Source organism: Phyllostomus discolor, chromosome 4 (assembly GCF_004126475.2).
Source record: "Phyllostomus discolor isolate MPI-MPIP mPhyDis1 chromosome 4, mPhyDis1.pri.v3, whole genome shotgun sequence".
Taxonomy (NCBI): Eukaryota; Metazoa; Chordata; class Mammalia; order Chiroptera; family Phyllostomidae; genus Phyllostomus; species Phyllostomus discolor.
The window spans coordinates 30,328,828-30,350,794 of record NC_040906.2 but is presented as its reverse complement, the minus strand read 5'-3'; the positions used below and the strand labels follow the sequence as shown (position 1 = coordinate 30,350,794).

Genomic DNA, 21,967 nt, shown 5'->3' with positions numbered 1-21,967 from the left:
TATGGGACTAAAAGATAGAATTAGGTCTTGTGTATTTTTAAAGGGTCATTCAAAAAGGCAAAGTCTAAATTTTTTACAGATGGCAGAGTAAGTACTGATGCAGTTGTCCAAAACTGGCCTTTTATATTTCCCAAAAGCAAATGTTTACTGAAAGAGGAGTCTACTATACTACCAATATTAAAAAAAAAAATCCTGGATGCTTACATTGGACAACTCAGTACACATACACTGCCAAATACTTTTACAAAAATCAATAATAATATTTTCTGTGGTACCTGTTTTCAACCCTCCCTCAAAATTTTGCCCTGAAGTTGCTTTCTTTCCAACAGCAATATGTTTCTGAGGAAAAATATAACATCGTAGATGAGAATAGGTTTGTGAAAGCACATGCATTTTAAGGTTACTGTTAGCTTTATAGTCTCTACTGCACCACAGTGGGGCCCAGGCAAGGGTGAGGATGGTTGATTTTGCTAGATCTTCTGGATAGCAAATTCGGAACTGATTTTTACTTCTTAGAGAATGGAACTCCTTTCAATACTCTTTCAGAGAGGAAAGGGAGGTTCAGAAATGTCTATGCTCTTTCAACATTAAATAACTTAAAAAACAAAATTTTGATGAGTTAATGAAAAAGGTTAGAAATTTAAAAGTTCATCAAATATAGAGCTGAAGACTTGAAGGTGGTTTGTTACAATACACATTGGGTTTAATGAACTCAAAAAGTCTGAGGCGGGGTGAAGGGCTGTTCGCTTGGGCAGTACACATACTGAGATCGGAATGATCTGAAGATTAGTGTGGCCCCTGGGCGAGGATGACATGCAAATTCATGAAGTGTTCCATGTTTCGTGTTTTTAAAAACACATGTAATGGAAATAGTTTTAAGAATGCTATTCTCATGCTATTTGAGAGGAGCTTTGCTGTCATTGTTGTTTTACAGGAAATGAATATGAAATCCATTCTGTAATGTTTTTAGAGAAGTGCCTAGAAACACAAGTAATGAAGATCGTTACATAGTGCTAGATGCAAAAAAAAGAAAAAAAGGTTAGGGGTAAAAATTGAAATTGTGAACTCAATTAATCATCCCACAATAGCCACAGTTTAAAACTTTTTTATCTTCTTACATATTAAATGGGTTTCAAGTACTCTTTTAACAATGTAGATTTTTTTTTTTAAATTTTGTGTTCCATAGCTGGTCCACAGGAAATAAGAAATACCCCACTTTTCTTTCTCAGGAGACAATAAACACAATGGATGTTCATTAAGACAACAATTAAAATTACCTTGTGTATACACAATGATTTTGGCTCTTACTCAAAGGCCTGTTTTCTGTTATGAATTGTAGAAATCTACATCCTTTTTTAAAAAAACAATAAAAATAAATGGTTAACTTGAAATAAAATAGTACCCCCATTTGGGGAAAGGTTTGGCAGTTTCTTATAAAATTAATGCACTCCCAATTTCCTGCCCAGAAATTCCACCTCTAGATATTTACCAAAAACAAAAAACAAAAACACACATCCACAAAACCTTTTGCACAAGAATGCTGTAGAAGCTTTACTCATAAGTGGCAAAAACTGGAAATTCAAATTTCAGCAAGAGGAAAATAGGTAAATTTTAGTACATTCCTACAGCAGAATACTACCCAGCAGCAAAAACTACTATTATGCACAGTAACATGAATAAATCTAAGAGACATACTGCTGTGCAGCAAAAAGGCTAAACACAAAGCAGCACACAATTCCATGTATATGAAGGTCAATATTCAGCAAAACTAAACCAATAGTTTTAAAAATCAGAGAAATGGCCACATCTGGGTGGAGGAGAGGGCTCCCTGGGAAGGACCGGAGGGCGCTTGCTGGGACGATGACAACGCCTGCTCTCTGAGGGGGGGGGGTCGGGTGGCAGGAGTCATCAAACCCTACACCTAAAGTGCGTGCACTTCACTGTACATTACTTCTATTTCAAAAGGAGTAGATGTATATATTCTAAAGGTTTTTTAATGTATGTTGTGCAAATAAACCAAAGGAAGTGTGGCTTCTTTTATGGGCCTTCCCAGATCGCTATCTGTGAACTTAAGTGGTTCTAACAACTCACTGAACATATTTAATTTACAACTGTGCATCATTTTTGTAACTGGTCTATTTTCCAGAAGGCAAGAGCTTGTCTTTTTTTTTGTAATTTAAATTGTTTGTAATACAGCACATAAATTGCCATTAAACATGGCAATGCAATGAGAGCCTCTAGAAGGAACAGGTGGATCACTTCCCATTTTTTTCTTATGACTTTGAGAATAAATCTCCCCCAAATGACACCTTTCTCCTTCAAACACTCCAGTTGTATATTTTATAACTTTTACATATGTCATTTTTACATGACAGTCACAGCTCCCACCTGGAGTTTTGCAACACTGTCCGCATGTTACCTTTTTTTTAGAATATGCATGTTTTATTCTGAATAATTTTGCATAATAAAAATGAATGTACAAAATAATTAACACAAAATATTTTAACAAGCTGGAGTAAATCATGAAAGAAAAAAGCAGAAATATAATCCATGGCACAGTCTCCAAAAGTCATAAAAGTTCAAAAGCATTCTTTCAGTTTCACTAATAAAAAGACATGAATGTCAAGATATAAATCTCCATATCGAAAGTCTGACCTAATCTACTATATATTTGCCAGGCAATTAATACTGATGATGAGGGTAGCCAGATTCAACAAGTGAAGTTAAAAAAATTAGTTATAACCAATAAGTTGAGAAAATTCAAGAAACTTGAGAATCCTATTAGACATTTCAAAAAGGAAAAACCATTTCATTGCCTTGCACATTCATTCATTTATTCATTTGATCATTTTATCCACAAGTATTTATTGGTGTCCATTTATTATGTACTGTAAAGGTGTCAAGAATACCCAGTGGGGAAAGAGGAGTATCGTCAACAAATGGTGTTGGGAAAACTGAATACCACATGCAAAAGAATGACATTTGACCCTTATCTTAAACCATATACAAAATTCAACTTGAAATGGATTGAAGACTTAGGCATAAGACCCCAAACTATACAACTCCTAGAAGAAAACATACAGGAATGGTTCCATGACATTGGTCTTAGCAATGATTTCTTGGATGTGACACCAAAAGCAACAAAAATGAATAAGCGAGTCTACTACTTTCTGAGTAGCAAAGGAAATAATCAACAGAGAGTACATCTCATTTTAAATTACCTTCCCATAATAAACATTTTAAAATAAGATGTTTATTACACTATTGAATTTTAAGATAACATGATGATTTGACATATATTCTTTGGGTGTGTACAACACTCTCAAAGAATTTTTTGTGATAAATTGTAATTTAATACCTAGGGTCTGAGGTAAGAATGTGTCACTACTTACTGCTAATAAGACAGGAGTAATTCTTTGCCCAATGAATTCCCATCAGAACTTGAGGCAAAACAGAAATAACACAAGCCTAACAGATGAAACTTTCAGAAAGCATGGAAAGACAATTGATGGACCCCTATAGGCAATGCCATTTATTGTCAGACAAAAACTGAAAAGAGTCATGGAAACATCTAAAAACCTCATTTACTGACTATTGGTTCAATGTATAAATTAGAAAGTAAATTCTGACCTTAGTAACAGATATCTAGGCTAGTTTCTCTCTCACATAAAAGAAGTCTTGAAGTTGAAGGGTCAAAACTGGCTTAGCTGTTCATAGACATTGTGGTCTGGGGTCTTTCAGTCTTTCTGCTCCACCATCTTTAAGGTTGCCTCAGGATCCAATAGGACTGCTGGGGTGCTAGTCATCACACCCACATTCAAAGAAATGGAAGGAAAGCAGATGGTTCAGGACAAAAGGGTTTCCCCAGAAATCCAACCACCTAATAACTTCCACTAATATTTCATTACTTATCCCTATCAACTAGGATGGCTGGGTAATACAGTTTTTCAATATTCTAAGATTAGTAAGAAGGAAAAGAGGATGGATACTGGGGCATCCTTTTTATAACAAAATCTAATTATATTCTTCTGCCTAATAAAATATGAAATAATAAATGTGGTTATTCTCCCTCCTATACGATAATAACAAAAGCAAACAACTGAGTGTTTAGCATAGGTCAGGCATTGTTCTAATTCCTTATTTATATTATGCACTTCTTACAATAACCCTATAAAATAGGTCAATTTTATCCTCCATTTACAGTCAAGGAACTAAAGCACAGTTTAAGAAACTTGCTCAAATGAATAGAGCTGGTAAGTATCGTAGCGGGGATTTGAACCCAAGTGTTCTGCTTGAGTCTATAAAACAAAAAGCTACATTATAGAAGAAATAATATTTTTAAATAAAAACACTCGTCATCACATACATGCCAATCAAAACCACAATGAGATGATATCACATCACACCTGTCAGAATGGCTATCGTTAATAAATCAACAAACAAGTGCTGGCGAGGATGTGGAGAAAAAGGAACGCCAGTGCAATGTCTGTGGGAATGCAGACTGGAGCTAACACTATGGAAAACAGTATGGAATTTCTTCAAAATATTAAAAATGGAACTGCTCTTGATCCAGCAATTCCACTTCTGGAAATAGATCTGAAGAACACTACTTCAAACACTACTTCAGAAGAATATATGGTCCCCTATGTTCATTGCAGCATTACTTATAATAGCCAATATTTGGAAGCAGCCCAAGTGTCCATCAGTAGATGAGAGAATAAAAAAGCTGTGGTCCATTTACACAAATACCTTTTGTGACAACACAGATGGACTTGGAGAGTATTATGTTAAGGAAAATAAGCCAGTCAGAGAAAGACAAATACCATACGATTTCATTTATATGTGGAATCTAATGAACAAAATAAACAAACAAACGAAACAGAAACCAGCTCATAGATTCAGAGAACAGAGAGCTGTCAGAGGAGAGGGTGGTTGGCTGGGTGGAAAAGGTGAAGAGATTAAGCAGTGCAAATCAGTACCTGCAGAATGACGACAGAGATGCAGTTTGCAGCATGGGGAATGCAGTCAATAATGTTGAGGTAACTGGGTATGAAGCCAGGTGGGTGTTTGGGGCTGTGGGGGACTACTCTGCAGATTGCATGGTTTTCTGGCCACACCTGAAATGGGTGTGGAATGGTACTGAATGCAAATTGTGTTTGAAAAATAAAGTAAAATAAAAAATAAATTAAAAAAACAAAACAAACAGAAGTAATCCAGAAAGATAAAACTGCACTGAAAATTACAGTAACATTAATGGCAGCCATAATTTTTCTGGATGGCAAGACTGTTATTTTCATCTGTGAATTTTTCTGAATTCTCCAAAATCCCCATAATGGATGAATATTTCCTTTGTAATAAGAAGGAGAAAATATTTTGTAAAGTAACAATATCACCAAGACCAAAAGGGGAAAAAACATTTAATTGCTAAGTATGACAACAAGTGAATATGAGATTGATGGAGCACAGCATTTTATCCTTTGTAAATGCTGACAACACCCAACCATCGATGCAGACAGAGCTATGTCAGTCAGTGAACTTAAATGTTATCCCCGCTAAAGGCCAACACTGTAGGTCAACGAGCTGTCTGTAAATACCCATCTACTGCAATACTGGATGTTTAGACAATGCACATTAAATTCATCTCAACCTGGCACAAATTCTAATGACAATGTTTATTGGAAACACCACACAGTGTGGTTCAACAATCCTTAAAGGATATTTTAATCAAACTGACAAAGAATGATTATAAAAAGCCAAGAAGTATGTGGAAGGAGCAAAGATATCTATGGTCAAAAAGACTAAATTTTGCTTAACTGGTAACTTTGTATCACTTCCAAAGTGATAAAGACAAAACCTTTATTCTAGAGGGGAAAGACAGAAAAAAGTTCCTGGTAACTACTAAAAGGCTGGCTGGCTAACCCTTGTAGAAGAATATACTCTGTTTTATAGGTCTTTTGTGCAGAGCCATTACAATATAATCTGTGACAATTGAACATTATTGAACCTAAATTTGGGGTTTGGGTCTTTTACATCAATGGCAAAACAAGAACAATAAAACAAGTCATTAAAAAACCTTTCCAAGAATTGATTCTATTCCAAGACCTATTCAATTATGGGACTCTTAAGAGCTGAGAACGTTTTTAGAAAAAACAAACTATTCTACCTTACCCCCAAATTACAGACCTTCTGAAAAGAGAATTACCAACAATTGGGAAAATGAATAGAAAACACTTAAATGCTAGTGGAGCATTCAAAACATGAGTTACAGGGTTCTGTTAAGTTGGATATATGGAATTAGATGGGAAATAGGACTTGAATCAGAGGGTGGAAAGTCAACTAGATCATGAAAAGGCCAATCTCCTCTTCCAAAGAAGTACTGTTCAGGAAAGAGACATGTAAAGTTAAGAATGGGTAAATCTCAGATAGCTCAGAGTCCCAGCATCAAAACAAAAGTTCAGATGTTTATCTGAATATTCTATAGACCATCTGAGTTTGCAAAACTGAGCATGAGCATGTCCCCAAAATACCAGCTTTCTTGAGAGATTGCTGGTTCTTCCACCTCTCATTTAGGCAGAACTACTCAAATCTGAGCTTATTCCCTGTAGCAAAGCAAAGCAGGTTACTAAGTTTTGGCAAATGGCAGAGAAGCAGACATTGCTTTGGCAGTCTCTGTGAACTCTCCATAGGTACAGCTATTGAGCGCATCTTATTCTTTTTTTTTTTTTCAATTTCCCACTAAGTTTAGATTCAAGAATGTAGATAGGGCTATCTTGGACTCTGTGGATAATGAACATTCCCTAGGAATGAAGGAAGATAAACTGGAAAAGAGCTGGATCCTGAGGATATCTGAAGCTGATCCATCGGGTAAAATTTCCAGACTTTCCTATGAATATCAAAACACTTTACATCACCCTCTACGCTGTTTCTTGAACTTGCTAATCATTCTCCCGTCTCAGATCTCTTGTCTTTGCCCTCCCATATGCCTGGGTCTTATTTCTCCAATATATTCTGATGACTTGGTCCATTCTTCATGCCCTTACTCTAATGTTCTCCTCAGGGCGGTTCCCTGGTCTCCCCATATAAATCAAAAATTCATTCTCCTAATTTTCACTCTTCCTCCCCTGTTTCCTGTCCTTTTCAGAACTTACTATCTAACATGCCATATGTTTTCCTATTTCTCTTGTTTTCTGTCTGTCTCGCCTATTAAAAAACATGACTCAATGAGGGCAAAAAAAGTTTATCTGTCTTGTCTATTCATATCCCCACCACCTAAATCAATGACTCACAAACTCCATTAAATGTATGCTGAATAGATGAAAGCAAAGTCAGAAGTGCTGAGACATCAAAATGAAAGAGTGGTCATGGCGTTATGAATTTCAGCTTCATATGAAGTTCATAACAGGAGCTGCTTTGGTTCCCATTACACTAATCCTTTTTGAACACTTACTCTATGCCAAGTATTAACACATTATCTTCATGTATAACATCTCATGTAATTCCCCCCAAAAACCCTCCTCAGTAGGTATTAATTAGTATGCTATATTCACAGATAGAGAAACTGAGGTATAAAAGAACATTCTGAGCAAGTTATTGAAGCAAGTAAAGTAAGGATCTTCAGAAAGGACAAAGGACAAATTGGGTCTTCTCAACTTGGTGAAAAGTGATGACACAGGTGAGAGGGGGAGAGGGAAATCTCCACCAATGTCTAAATAGTAACTAAGAATAACAATGGGTAATAAAGCAATTGCCTTGGAAGGGGCCTCTTCCTCTACATTCAGGCTAAATAGGCAACTTAACAAAAGAAAATTTCTAAAAAGAAAATTTGCATGACGATCTTGAGAAAATATGGTGAACACACAATGCAATATACAGATGATGTATTACAGAATCGTACACCTGAAACATATATATTTTGACTAACCAATGCCACCCCAATAAACTCAATTAAAAAGTTTTAAAAAGTTAATATCATGCAGTGAATATCATTAAGGGATACAAGACTTTGTTTTTGCTTTTTATATCTTACTATACTTTTTCTATTACCATTTAGTCCCCTTATACTCCTTTCACCCCCACAGTTACCCCACTGTTAACCACATCCATGAGTCCTTTTTCATTTTTGCTCATTCCCATCTCCCCCCAACATTCCCCTGTTAGCTGTCATCCTGTTCTCTATGAGTCTGTCTCTGTTTTGTTTATTAGTTCAGTTTGTTCATTAGATTCCACATAAAAGTGAAATCATATGGTGTTTGTCTTTCTCTGACTGGCTTATTTCATTTAGCATAATGTTCTCCAGGTACATCCATATAGGGCAAAGGGTAAAATTTTCTTCTTCTATACAGCCAGCTGGCATTCCATTGTGTAAATGTCCCACAGTTGTTTTATCCACTCATCTACTGATAGACACATGGGCTACTTTCATAAATTGGCAATTGTAAATAATCCTGCAATGAACATAGTTGTGCTTATGTTCTTTTGAATGAGTGTTTGGGATTCCTTCAGATATATTCCCAAAAGTGAGATTGCTGAGTCAAAAGTGAGAACCATTTTTAATTCTTTGAGGTACTTCCATACAGCTTTCCACAGTGGCTGCACCAACCTGTATTCCTATCAACAGGTCAGAAGGGTTCCCCTTTCTCCACATCTTGGAGCACTTACTGTTCATTGATTTATTGATGATAACCATTCCAAGAGGTGTTGGATATCTCATTGGATATCTCAATGAGATGATATCTCATTGTGGGTTTAATTTGCATTTCTCTGATGATAAGCAACATTGAGCATTTTTTATGTGTCTATTAGTGATCTATATGTCATCTTCAGAGAAATGTTTATTCAGATCTTTTGCTCATTTTTAATTAGGTTGTTTATTTTCTGGTGTTGATTTTTGTAAGTTCTTTATAAATTTTGGATATTAACCCCTTATCAGATGTATCAGTGAATATGTTCTCCCATTTCATGGGTTTTCATTTTTTATTTTTATTTTTTTCTTCCTATGCAAAAACTTTTTAGTTTGGTATAGTCTGATTTGTTTATTTTTCTTTTGTTTCCCTTGCCTGGTGAGATGTATCCAATAAAATATTTCTATGAGCAAACTCTGAGATTTTGCTGCCTATGTTTTCTTCTATGATTTTTATGGTTTTGGGTCTAACATCTCAATCTTTAATCTGTTTTGAATTTATTCTTGTATGTGGTGTAAGAAGGTGGTCTAGTTTCATTTTCCAGCATGTATCTGTCCAATTTTCCCAACATCATTTGTTGAATAAACTATCTTTAGCCCATTGTATGTGCTTGCTTTCTCTGTCAAATATTAATTGATTATAAAAGTGTGGGCTTATTTCTGGGCTCTATTCTGTTCCATTGATCTGTGTGTCTTTTTGTGCCATTACCATTCTGTGTTGATTACTATGGCCTTGTAGTATAGTTTGATATTAGCAAGCATGATTCCTCCAACTTTGTTCTTCTGTCTCAGAATTGCTGCTGCTTTGAGGGGCCTTTTGTGGTTCCATATAAATTTTTGAAATATTCTGTGAAATAAGTCATTGGAATCTGGATAAGAATTTCATTGAATCTATAGATTAATTTAAGTGGTACAGACATTTTAATAATGTTAACTCTTCCTATTCATGAACAAGGCATATGCTTCCACTTATTCAGTGCCATAATTTTTTGAGTAAAGGTCTTTTAAATCCTTCATTAGGTTTACTCCTAGATATTTTATTGTTTTTGAAGCAATTATAATTTGGATCATTTTCTTAATTTCCCTTTCTGTTAGTTCATTGTTGGCATATAAAAATGCAACTGATTTCTGGCTATTAATTTTGTATCCTGCTACTTTGCTGAATTCATTTATCAGTTCTTATAATTTTTCAGTGGAATCTTTGGGGTTCTTTATGTACACTATCATGTCATCTGCAAATAAAGACAGTTTTACTTCTTCCTTTCCAATTTGGATACATTTTATTTCTTCTTCTTGTCTAATTGCTATGACTAGGATTTGCAGTAGTATGTTGAATAAGAGAGGTGAAAATAGACATCCCTGTCTTGTTCCCAACCTCAAGGGGAACCCTCTAAATTTTTGCGGGCATTGAGTATGATGCTGGTAATGGTTTTGTCATATATGGCCATTATTATGTTTAAGTATGTTCCTCCTATTCCTACTTTGCTGACAGTTTTTAATACAAAAGGGCACTGGATTTTATCAAATGCTTTTTCTACATGTATTGATGTACTCGTGTGGTTTTTATCCTTCATTTTGTTTATGTGGTGAGTCACATTTATTGATTTATGAAAGATATATCAACCTTGCATTTCTGGAATAAATCCCTCTTGATTGTAGTATGTGATTTTTTGATGCATTGCTGTTTTTGGTTTGCTAATATTTTGTTGAAGAGTTTAGCATCTTTGTTAATGAGGGATAATGGTCTATAATTTTCTTTTTCGTAATGTCTTTATCTGGTTTTGGAATTAGGATAATGCTGGCCTTGTATAATGAGCTTGGATACCTTCACTCCTCTTGAGTTCTCTGAAATAGTTTGAGAAAGAGAAGTGCTAGTTTTTCTTGGAATTTTTGGTAAAAATCATCTGTGAAGCCATCTGGTATCTGGTCTAGGGCTTTTGTTTATTTGGGAGTTTTTTCCTTACTGCTTCAGTTTAATTAGGTGTAATCTGTTTATTCAGATTCTCTGATTGTTCCTGATTTAGTTTTGGAAGATTGTATGTTTCTAGGAATTTATCCATTTGGTCTATTTGGTCCAGTTTGTTGGTATATAGTTGTTCATAATATTTTCTTACAATTCTTTGCATGTCTTTGGTGCTGTATGTATTTAATTCTTTCATTTTTTATTTTATTTTTTGGTCCCCTCTTTTTTTTTCTTGATGAGTCTGATTAAAGGTTGGTCAAGTCAATGTTGTTTATCCTTTCACAGAACCAGTTCTTGGATTCAATGATCCTTTGTATTATTTTTTTAGACTTTATTTCATTTATTTTTACTTTCTTCCTTCTACTCACTTAGGGCTTTGTGGTTCTTTTTCAAGTTCCTTTAAGGGTAAATTTAGATTGCTTATTTGAACTTTTTCTTTTCTTTTGCTATAGGCCTGTAATGCTATGAATTTCCCTCTTACAATAGCTTTGCCTGTGTTGCACAGATTTTGGATTATTCATTCACAATGTTCATTTGTTTCAAAGTATTTTTTGATTTCTTCCTCAATCTCATTGTTGACTTATTCATTATGCAATTACATATTATTTAGCTTCCACACCTTTGTGTGTTTATCAGTGTTCTTGTGATTGATTTCTAGTTCATAGCATTGTGGTCAGAGAAGATGCTTGATATGGTTTCAATCTTCTTAAATTTACTGAGATTTGTTTTTTGTCCTAACACATGATCTGCCTTAGAAAACATTCCATGTGCACTTGGAAAACATGTTTACTCTGCTGCTTTGAGGTGTAATGCTCTGAAGATATTAATTACAGCCACTTGATCTAGTGTGTCATTTAAGGCCACTGCCTCCTTGTTGATTTTCTGTTTGGAATAGCTATCTATTTAAGTCAATGGAGTGTTAAAGTCTCCAGCTATGACTGTATTTCTGCTGACATCTCCCTTTATGTCCATCAAGATTTTCTTTACATGTTTAGGTGCTCCTATGTTGGGTGAGTAAATGTTTACTAGGGTTATATCCTCTTGTTGGACTGTTCCCTTTTCATTATGTAGTGTCCTTCTTTGTCTCTTACTATAGCCTTGGTTTTAAAGTCTATTTTGTCAGGTATAAGTATTGCTACCACAGCTTTTTTTTCTTTTCCATTGTCATGAAATATCTTTTCCCCCATTTTACATTTGGTCTGTGTGTATCTTTCAATTTGAGGTGGCTGTCTTGGAGGCAACATATGTGTGGGTCTTGCTTTCTTATCCGTTCAGCTAACTTATGTCTTTTGATTGGAGCATTTATGCCATTTACATTTAGGGTGATTATTGATAAATATGTATTTAGTGCTGTTTTACTGTTAGACTATTTTCCTCTGGTTTTTCTTCTTCTTCTCCTTTGAGCAAGCCCTTTAACATTTGTTGCATTACTGGTTTGGTGTTAATAAACTTCTTTAGTCTTTTCTTATCTGGGAAGCACCTTATTTCTCCTCCAATTTTAAATGATAGCCTTGCTGAGTAAAGTAGCCTTGGTTGTAGGTTCTTGCATTTTATCACCTTGAATATTTAATGCCACTTGCATCAGCTCTGAAATGTTTTTGTCAAGAAACCAGATGGCAGTCTAAATGGTGCCCCCTTGTATGTAACTACCTCTTTTTCTCTTGTGGCTTTTAGAATTTTCTCCATGTCTTTAAGCCTTGTCATTTTAAGTATGATGTGTCTCAGTGTAGGTTCTTTGGGTCCAACTTGTTTGGGACTGTTAGAGGTTCCTGGGCTTGTGCATCTTTTCCCCTCATAGATTAGGAAAGTTCTCAGTCATTATTTCTTCAAAGAATTTCTCAGTCTCTTGCTCACTCTCTTCTACTTCTGGTATTCCCATTATGCAGATGTTGTTATGCTTCATGTTGTCCAAAATGTTTCTTAAGCTCTCCTGATTTTTTTAAATTATTTTTTTTCTTTTTCCTGTTCTACTTGGGTATATTTTTTCTTTTTTAAAAGATTTTATTTATTTATTTTTAGAGATGGGAAATGAGGGAGAAAGAAAGGGAAAGAAACATCAATGTGTGGTTGCCTCCTGAGTGCCCCCTACTTGGGACCTGGCCCACAACCCAGGCATGTGCCCTGACTGGGAATTGAACCAGAGACCCTTTGGTTCACAGGCTAGCACTTGATCCACTGAGCCACAGCAACCAGGGCTACTTGGGTGTGTTTTTCTATCTTGTCTTCCAAATCACTGATTCAGTCCTCTGCTTCGTCTAACCTAGTCTTTATTTCTTCCATTGTATTATTTATTTCAGATATTGCAGTCTTTATTTCTGATGGTCCTGTTTTATGGTTTCTATGTCTTTTTTTATATTGTTGAGTATCCTTATAATCTTTAAACTCTCTACTTGATAAATTGCTTGCCTCTATTTCATCAGATTCTTTTTCTAGATAATTCTCTTATTCTTTCATTTGGGGTCTGTTTCTTGGTCTTCCCATTTTGGTTGCTTCTTTGTATTTGTTTCTATGAATTAAGTAGATCTGCAAAGACTCTGGTTCAGACCTTTGACAGATGCTGCTCATGTCTGGCTCTGGGAAACCTGTTTGGAGCTTTCAGGGATCCACAGCATGTGGCTTCCTCTGCTGGGCCTGCTTGTATGCAGAAAGAACCAGGCTACACCAAGGCTGGCTTTTACCAGCACCAGGCCAAGGGGAGGGTCAGCTAAAGTCTCAGAGCTCCCAGAGATCTGCCTTAGTTGTTAAACTTAATCAACGATATAACCTCAAGCTGTGCCTAGCAGCCCATCTTAAACTCCACAGGGTGAGGCAGAGTAATTCCTATGGGCAGAGCTATTACTTCTCCTCATGCTGATACTATTCAAAGAATACCGTGCCTGAGAAAGATGGCCTCTGCAGTATGGAGAATGACAGCACAGGAATCCTGGTGGCTATTCCTTCAGTTCTCTCCCCAGAGCCACCAGCCCCAAACTGCTCTCATGCATCTCTAATTCACTCTGCCCTCCCTCTGCCAGAGTCAAGGAAGACCCTGGGTAAGTGGCTGCAAACAAAATTTTGTGTGTTAGCCCTTTAAGAGGTTCAGTGTGTCTTCAGCCATATCTCCCTAACAGACAGAAACTCGGTGGCTTTTCCAAGCTGGATGTTATCTGGGTTCTTTCCTGGTTCTGATGCTATAGGCTGAAGATCTCAGCTTGGGTTTTAGATCCCACGCTTATCAGGGGGAACCCCTCAGCCACTGAAATATCTCTCCAGGACTTCGGCTGCCACCCATGGGAACCCAGCTACCTTCTTGTGCCTCCTTCTCACTCCCTACCAGTCATGTTGTGATGAAGTGGCTTCTTTCACTTGTCCCTGGTTATAAGGCTTCTCTCCAGCTAGTGTTCAGTTGGTTATTCAGGATAATTTCTTGACAATTTAGTTGTAATTTCAGGTTGGTCCTTGTAGGAGGTTAATGTACATTCCAATTACCCTTCCACAATTTTGGGTCTCTTAGCAGTACAAGACTTTGGAATCTACTCAATTAAGACAGTTCTAAGGGAACACAAAGACCATCAGAGGCAGAGCATTCCCAGACATAAATGTCATCAGTGAGAAGAGTATAAAAAGTGTATGGGCATGGAAGAGGAAGAACACACACACTTTTAGAAAATATATGATGAGTAAAAAGTAGTTATAACCTCTAACTACTAAATAATTAATCAGTTAGTTAATTAAGGAAAAGTTGGTTAAAATGGTACCCTGTAAATGCCAGTGCTTTTACTAAAAGCACTGTGTATGTTATTGTTTTACTAAAAGCACTGTGTATGTTGTTGTTTTACTAAAAGCACTGTGTATGTTGTTTATATGTATGTTGTTGGTAACTGATGTCTTCAATATGCAGACAGTGGGACAAAAACACATAAAAACATTTAAAATAACAAATCCCCAAGTTTTCTGTTACTAACAACCCAAATCAGATAAGTTTATACTGAAAATATACCACTTTGACCACTCTAAATAATTTTATTAGAAATTCTTCTATTTCTGTGTCAAGTAATGTATCACCTTCTAAGAAAACAGAAGCTTTTTGAAGCTTATCATAAATAATCCTTCCCTTATCAGGAGGAATATCTTTGCCATAGCATCTATAAACATAGGTCCAGACATGTCAAAACAGGTGTTATATAAACAAGGTTAACAATGCTGAGGCTAGCTACCTCTTTCATTTCTAGGATACACCAAATTATGCAGGCAAGGTTCTATGCAGAGGCAATAGAAATGAGAGGAATGCATAAAAAATGATTCCAAATTTTCTACAAAAATTATTTTATCACCTTTGAAAATTAAACTCTAACTGATGTTTGCCAGAGGGGAGGGAAGTTGGGGAGCTGAGTGAAAAAGGTGGAGTTAAAAGTGTTAATTGGTAGTTATAAAATAGCCACAGGGATGTAAATTACAATACAAGCAATATAATCAATAATATTTAGAAAAAAGGAAACATCGGTAGTAATAAAATGCCTAAGAGTATTATCTTAGTAGTCATATCTAGACCCGTCTTTTGAAAATCACAGTCATAATAGCAGCTGTGTCCTCTGGGTAGCCACCTGCACAGGTTTACAATGTGCTAAATAAGCCTCTTCTAAGTAAAAATGAATCAAAATGAGAAAATAGCATTTCAAATTACTTTTCATCTTCAGTTACAATAGAAACAAATCATATATTTTATTTTTATCTAATATTTATAAGTAGTATATTATAGAAACAGAAATTTGCTTGCTCTCCTTATATGACCATTTACAGGTATATGTTAGTAGATTAAATTCATATTATTAACATTATTCCCAAATTCTTCCACAGTTTATTTGGATAGTAGCAGACTGTGTTAAGACAGATATTTCAGTAAGATGGAAGAGGATCCAAATATCTGAACCCTAATCTACTAGTAATATAATCATGGGTAAATTACTCTCTAATTCCTGGTCAGTAGTTTCCCTACTAGCAACACGAGGAAGAGAATGTATACCTTGCAAAGATTGCTACAAGAAATGGAAATGACAAAATATCTAAAGTAAGTGTCTATACATGCTTGGTTCAGAATAGATGTTCAACAGATAGTATTCATTATCATAAAGTTCTGAAAACTTAGCCCATAAAACTTTATCTTATCCCTCCCCCTTCCTAAGTGGTCAATTATATACTTTCTTTCTCCCACCTCCAAATCCTTAGGAAAAAAGAAAACAATACATATATTAGATTCCCCTGATTCATACAACAGGTCAGTTCTTAAAACTTATTCTCCATAATACTTTATTTGGTACAATATTCACACCAAGCCTCCAAAAATATTGGCTTTTTCTCTTTTGAGCAAAGAATCTAGCCAACAAATTTTAATTCTCTCAAAAGTTCTACAGAAAAGTAAAAGTTGATGGAAATCATATGAATTTTGGAATCTTTGAAAGGACCTGATCACAGAAGATGTGAATGTCTTTTCCATAAACATATTCATTCCCTTTCATACTGAATAATGATCCAGATGTTTTTGGGCAACACTCCTCCAGTGCAGCTGGTGCCTACAGCAGTGTACCTGGGATGTTCTGACACCTCAGTCATTCTAAGAGATGTGCTAAATAAAATTGCATGCAAGATGTTCATCTGGGCTATCAGCAGTTAGCTGATCAAAATGAAATGATTACTGATGAAATTAGTAATAGCTGCTACTAGTAGTAGCTATTCTTTTATAGTAGAAAAGCTGTAATAATGAACATCGCAGTGCCTATAAAATATTGAAATTATAGAGTTTTATTCTAACTGCCCATTCCTCCACCTGTATGCAAAACCATTTTCATTCCTAAGTACAGTTATCAACTCCATCTCCTCTATGATTTAAACTTTATTATATCTCATGCATGTATTTTATCTATCAGCATTTCAACTGGTTGAAGTCTCTATTCACTAATTAAAAATTTTTTAAAAATTCCTCAAACTTGTGACCCCACATAACCCATGTTGTTCTAGTTCTCTTTTGCCATCTAAAGCCAACATTTGCAAAAGAAAGGCCTCTACTCATTGTCCCCACTTCTTCAAAACTCTATAGAAAATAGTTGCAACCAAAGTCACCAGAAAACCTTTGTTGTCACCAGTCAGTGGACTCCTTCCACTTGACCTCTTAGGTCTCACTTAGAAATCTACTCATCGCATGGTTTCCATGACAACACGTTCTTATGATTTCCATGCTACTCTCTCTTGGATCCTCCTTTTCAGTCTTATTTTCAAGTGTTTCATCCTCTCTCTGTTCTTCAGAATTTGGTCCTTAGTCCTCTTCTCTGCAACCCTTCTTAACAAATTACCCATCATTCCCATGGGAATAGTATTTATTATCTACCACCCCACACCTTCTGTTCTCCCTGTGTTCCCAGTTTCAGGTAACAGCTCAAATAGAAAATATTAGTTGCTTTGACTCCTTCCTCTCCATCATTTCCCCATGTCCAATAGATGACCAGATCCTGTCTCCTAAACACCTCTTGAAACCACTTCTATTTTATTAATTTTTTCTGTTATTGACACTATTACAGGTACCCCCCAATACCCCCTTTTCCCCTTCCTCCAAGCCCTTGCCTCCTACCCCCAGACTCTATCACACTGTTTTCTGTGTTCATGGGCTATGCATATATGTATATATGTTCTTTGGTTAATCCCTTCCAGCCCTCTCACACACACACACACACCCTCTGAGATCTGTCAGCTTGTTCCATGTATCCATGCTTCTACTTTTATTTTGTTCATCAGTTTATTTTGTCCATTCAATCCCATATATGAGTAAGATCATATGGTGTTTATCTTTCTCTGACTGGCTTATTTCATTTAGCATAGTACGCTCCAGGTCCATTCACACTGTTGCAAAAGATAAGAGTTTTTTTCTTTTATAGGGCTGAGTAGTATTCCACTGTAAATTTACCACAACTTTTTTATCCACTCATCTAGTGATGGACACTGGGACTGTTACCAGACCTTAGCTATTGTAAGTGAACATAAGGGTGCACATATTCTTTCTGATTAGTGCTTCAGGGTTCTTAGAATATATTCCCAAAAGTGGGATCGCTGGGTCAAAAGGCAGTTGCATTTTTAATTTTTTAGGAAACTCTATACTGTTTTCCACAGTGGCTGCACCAGTTTGCATTCCCACCAACAGTGCGCTAGGGTTCCCTTTTCTCCACATCCTTGCCAGCACTCATTGTTGATTTATTGATGATAGAGCCATTCTGGCAGGTGTGAGGTGGTATCTTGTTGTGGTTTTAATTTGTATCTCTGTAATGATGGGTGACATTGAACATTTTGTCATATATCTGTTGGCCATCTGTAGACACTTTTATAGACACATCTCTTTGGAGAAGTGTCTATCCAGGTCTTTTACTCATTTTTAGTTAGACTTTTTGTCTCCATGGTGTTGAGGTGTATAACTCTTTTTTATATTTTGGAAACTAACCCCTTATCAGATGTATCATTGGCAAATACACTCTCCCATACAGTGGGTTCCCTTTTCATTGTGTTGATGGTTTCTTTTGCTGTACAGATGCTCTTTAATTTGCTGCAGTCACATTTGTTTATTTTTTTCCTTTATTTCCTTTGCTCTAGGAGGTGTATTGGCAAAGATATTGCTACAAGATATATCTGAGATTTTATTGCCTATGTTTTCTTCTGGGATTTTTATGTTTTCATGACTTACTTTTAAGTCTTTTATTCATTTTAAGATTACCCTTGTATATGGTATAAGTTGGTGGTCTAGTTTTATTTTTTGGCATGTACCTATCCAATTTTTTTCAACACCATTTATTGAAAAGACTGCCTTTACTCCATTGTATGCCCTTGCCTCCCTTGTCAAATTTGCCATTGGTACCAATGGCAAATAAAATACCAATTTGCCATTGGTATTTTAATAGGAATTGAACCTATAGATTGCTTTGAGTAGTATGGATATTTTAATGATGTCAATTTTTCCAATCTATGAACACAGTATATCCTTCCACTTACTTCTATCTTCCTCAATTTCTTTCTTCAATGTCCTATAGTTTTCAGAGTACAGATCTTTTACCTCCTTGGTTAACTTTATTCCTAGATACCTTGTTTTTTTGTTGTTGTTGCAATACCAAATGGGATTGTTTTCTTAGTCTTTCTTTCTGACAGTTCATTATTGGTATATAAAAATACCACTGATTTTTGTGTATTCATTTTATATCCTGCTACTTTGCCAAATCCATTTATTAGATGTAGTACTTTTTTGTGGAGTGACCATTTACTTCTTTTTATCTCTTTATCCAGAACACTACCCTGTCCCTCCTGAATGATTACAACAGACCAGTCTTTTTGTTTCTACTCTCATTTCATCTCTATTCATTCTTCAAACTACAAGAACAAAACTCTTCCTTAAGTACACAGTCCTTTAAAAATCAAGTTACTATCCTGTTTAAAGTGCCTTAAAGGGATTCTCTTGCCTTCATAATACATTTTAAATTATTTAGCATTTTATTGTGTTGTAAATTAGACTCTCAGTGATATAACCCATGTTTATATTGACACATCTTCTCCCCCTCACATTTAGACTTGAAGCTCTTCAAGGACAAAGACTCAGATTTAATAGAATTTAACATAATTACACTGTACCTACCATTGCAGAAAACATAAGTATCTAATAAACATTCATGATTTTTTTCATGTAATCATCAAATAATTATTGAGGCAGGTTATGGATGACCACAAATTCCTAGATACTCCTCTGAGTGGAATCTACCTTCCCCCTTCTTGAATCAAGGAGGCTCTATGACTGCCTTGACCAGTGGAATATGGCATCTGGGAAACTATGCCATAGTTTCTGGGCTCAGATCTTCAAAGGCCAGCATCTTCTACTTCCTTCATCCTAAAATATTCATTCCTGAAGAGGAATAGTGGGGCTTTGAGCCCCACTATAAGAAGTCCAACTACCCTATGGAGATACCCTAACAATATATAAAGAGGGAAACCAGCTCAACTCAGCCCAGCTTCTAGCCATCCTCACCAATGCACTATTGAAGTCTTCTTGGTCCCCCCAGACTGGACTATGCACCATCCACCAAACGACCCAGTCTATTCCCTGTGGGCAACAGCATCACTATGAAGACATGCCCAAATTCCTAACAGGCCATGAGTATAAAAAAAAAATAATTGTTGAATTAGGCCACCGAATCTGAGGTGGTTTATAACATAGCAATGGACACCCAGAAACATTTATGGAGTACCTGCTATGACCTAAGCATTCTTTCTAGCACATTCCTCCACATTCTTCAATTTCCTTCATATTGACTTTTAATTTTCGGCAGTTTGACAGCAGTGAAATGGCACCTCATTTAGGTTTCAGTTCACATGCTTCTTACCATAAGGCTGAACAAGCTTGCTCCTTGTTGCCATTCACGCTTACTCTTCTGTGAATTGCTTATTCACAATTTTTGCCCATTTTTCTATTTTGTATTTTGCTTTGTTCTTAATGGTTCATGAGAATCTGTTATGTAATACTACTAGATTTCAAGTTGCATGTACTGTAAATGTCTTTTCCCAAATAGTAGCTTGACCTTTTCCTTTACATTTCTTTGTGTTTTCTTTTGATGAAGTTTTATTGTAGTCAAATTTATCAGTCTTTCGAGATTTATGTTCCTTCTTTAAAGAATTCTTTCAAAACCTGATCTCATAAAAATGCTCTTCTACATTTTATGCTGTGCATTCTGAAGTTTTGCTTAAACATTTAAAGTTTTGATTCATCTCAAATTTATTTATTTATTCATAAATTTTGATATGGCTTTATAAAGGGACTCTTTTTAAAAAAAAAATGAAAAAGAAAACCTTTTCTCCTAGTACCATGCATTGATCAGACTGTCCTTTTCCCAATGATCTCAAAAGCCAGCTCTGACATATATCAGATATTGATAGATACATGACTCTGTTTCTGGGCTTCCCACACTATCCAATGGTTGATTTTATTATTCTTGTGCCAATGCCAAGTTAATTATTATACAAATTGCAACCATAGTAGTTTTGGAATTAGGTAAGAAAAGCCACCACATCTTCAGGAGTGTCTTAGTGTTCTTAGCCCTTGGCTCTTTCATGGGAATTTTAGAATTAGCTTGTCAAGTTCATGAAAAACCTTTGGGAACTTGGGTTTGTAGATGGTTTATAGAAAATATGATTAACTTGCATGAACTTAACAAACATTAAACTTCTGAACACAGTAGTAGTTTGTGGGTTATTTAGAGTTTTCAATGTGGACAATTACCTTATCAGTGAATAAATAGAAGAAAGTCTTGTTTTTCCTTTGTAAATCCTTAGGCTTTTTTTGTTGTCTAGTTGTACAAACTAGAACTCCAACAACAATGTTGAGAATGACCTCAAGTACAATATGATAGCAATCATCTTGCCTTGTTCTTGTTCTTGAAGAGAGTGTTTTCATGTTTCTTCATTAGTGTGATATTAATTCCAGTTTTTTTGTAAATATCATTATTAGGTTAAGAAATTCCCTCTTTTATTTTTAGTTTTCTATGAATTTTTATCAAGATTATTAAATTTAATTGAATGCTATTTATATATTTAATGAAATGTTAATTTTTTAAATGTTTTAATGTTATGAATTCAGTAGTAGATTCTTATATATAAAACTTAAATTTCTGAAATAAACCCAAAGTTCTTGTTTTAATACTGTCTGGATTCATTTTTAAAATATGTTGTTTAGAATTTTACCATCTATGTTCAAGAGTGATAGCAACCTGTAATTTTCTTTCCTCATACTATCCATTTCTAGTTCTGAAATCAAGGTTATATACTAGACATATAATATTAGCTTGTGTAAGATAAAAATAATCTGATTTTGATTTCTTTAAGAGCTCACAGGTAAAATGATCTAGACCTCATGTTTTCATTGTAGAAAGACTTTTGATCTACATTTGAAATGTTAATGGTCAGAGACTATTGTTTTCCATTTATCCTTGAATCAATTATATTAATTTATATTTTTCTAGAAAGTTGTTTACCTTATTTATGTTTCAAATGTATTATAAATTTTATAGCAATCTCTTTCCCTTAAATATCTGGTACATCTATGCTTATATCTGCCTTTTAACCTTAATATTGCTTATTTCTTCTTTCTTTTCAAACTCAGTCTTGCAGAAGGAGTTAATTATAATAACCTACACAAATAACTAATCTTTTCTTTTGCTTATCCTTTGTATCTCTGTGTTCATTTAATCAATTTATGCCCTTTCTTTACTATTTCTCCTTATGTAATCTTTAAAATCACCTTTTTGTGTTAGGTATTTGGATGCAAGTGC

General features: G+C 35.2%; 1 non-coding gene across 1 annotated transcript; it reads left to right on the top strand.

Annotated features, from left to right (window-relative positions):
* Positions 1-741: 741 nt before the first annotated feature.
* On the top strand, positions 742-843 carry LOC114495819. The gene has a single exon (XR_003684485.1). It is a non-coding gene; the product is annotated as a U6 spliceosomal RNA (small nuclear RNA).
* Positions 844-21,967: the final 21,124 nt, after the last annotated feature.